At 28.4% G+C, this 2,059-nt stretch overlaps 1 protein-coding gene across 1 annotated transcript in view; it reads right to left on the reverse strand.

The window, feature by feature from the left end:
- The window catches only part of LOC108684558, a 10,701-nt gene that overhangs the window by 4,429 nt on the left and 4,213 nt on the right, over window positions 1-2,059 (reverse strand). The gene's annotated exons all lie outside the window — the stretch shown is intronic.

Here is a 2,059-nt window from a genome sequence, read left to right on the forward strand (position 1 = left end):
CAATTGAGTCGAAAAGTCCTCTACCATTTTACAATTCTCGCAATAGTTAATAAGATATTAATTACTAAAAATTGTCGAATATTGATCTTCAATAATTTTTTACTCAAATACTATCAATTTTACAGAAAAACTGCAAGAGATAAAAATCATTTATTTTCTCATAGAACTCTAAAGCCGCGTACAGACTTGTCTCAGAACTTGTTCGTGAATGTTGTTGCGAATACCGTCGCGAACACTAATGTGTCAATGCTACCTTTATTGTAACCGCCGCCGCACCGCCGCGAACTGTCACGAACATCGCGAATATCGCCGAGTATGGTGTTCCATTTTTATTAGTTTATGAAATTTGTTCAAGTCCGAGACCATTTATAATCATTTGTATAACACTATCTCTAACCGAATAAAGTACTTAGTACACTATATAAATAAATTATATCATAATATACTGCGATGATTCGTTTGGTAGTGACAAATTCAAGAGGATAACTATTAGCTGAAATATTGTCCCATTACATGATTTCATATGATTTCATCCGATTATAAATAATAATTTTTTTCACTGCGTATGAAGTCATTTGATAAAATATATGATTTTATTTAATATTATACAATAATTTCTCGTGATTGTATATGTAATTATCGGATTATGCAGAGATTCTATATGAATTTTATAATTCGAAGATTCTGTTCCAAGATTAAAATTGACTCTTTGTGATCCTGGCAGGAGGACCCGATATTCGCGGCGACGTTCGAGATAGTCGAGACAATGTTCTCACTAGAGAGTCGCTGCTCACTAGAGAGTCGACTTATTCGCGGCAGCGTTCGCGATGGCGTTCTGTTACAAGTTTGTAATTTTATGCGGTGATGTTCGTGGCAATGTTCGAGACACTATTCATATTGCAGTCTTTATTGCGACGGCGTTCGCAAATAATTCACGACAATCAGATAGACTGTACGCGGCTTAAGAATTTTTTTAGAATTTTTTATCTACATTTTAGTATTTTTCTTTAGTATTTTTATCAACATGAGAAAATACAGTATTAAAAAATTCTGAAAAAATTCTCAGAATTTTATGAGAACAAAATAAACTTTTGTCTCTTGCTATTTTTCTGTACGAGTATTTGAGTAAAAAATTATTGACAATATTTAGCGATTTTTAGTAATATCTTGTTAACCATTGTGAAAATTGCAAAATTCTAGACGACTTTTCTCAATTTAGTCCGTTCTAGCTACACAAAAGCGCTTGGCAAAAACTTACGCGACATCCTGTGTATATATGTATATATATATATATATGAGATACATTTATTTTTAACAAAGTTGATACAAAACTGGTATAAATTGATTAGAAATTGAATTGATTAGGATTATTGCAGAATCGAAGTCTCAAAATTGAAATTAAATGGTATGATATCGTGCATCACCTATGCAGCTGAAAAGTTTGATAGCATTATTTAGAACTTTTAAAATCCAATATTTCATATGCAAGAATTTGATAATAAATTAATTGTTATATTGTGAGTTCTGTTTAATTCCAATTCCAGTTTCACTCATATGTTTGCAAATTTGTTTTACTCAGCGCCCTTCATACAATAAATAGAACATATAAGAATAAATGGGGTTGTTATGATCCCACGCGACTAATAAAGAAAAAATAACAAAGATGTCTTTGGAATTCGATTCACTGACGATATTATAAACATTAAAATCTTACTCTAAAATTAATTGAACATTTTCATTAATTCTTATCTTTATTGTCAACAACAAAATAATAAATATTTTTTCAATAATTATAATCATAATAATTGCATTATCCTTGTCAGTGAATAAAATTATTTAAAGTGCATATTATTCTTAAATTTAATTGTAATATATGATATAATATATGAACTCTCGGCGAACATTCTGTAAATATATATTTCTGTAAATATATATTTCTTGTTTAATTTGTTAATATTGTAAAACATTAATTTTAATCAAAATAGTTTACATATAAAAAAAGCTTTATTTTTTAAATTATTTTTGTTAATTATATTTTATTAATTAATAATATTTTTAT

Source organism: Atta colombica, unplaced genomic scaffold (assembly GCF_001594045.1).
Source record: "Atta colombica isolate Treedump-2 unplaced genomic scaffold, Acol1.0 scaffold135, whole genome shotgun sequence".
In the NCBI taxonomy this organism is placed as follows: domain Eukaryota; kingdom Metazoa; phylum Arthropoda; class Insecta; order Hymenoptera; family Formicidae; genus Atta; species Atta colombica.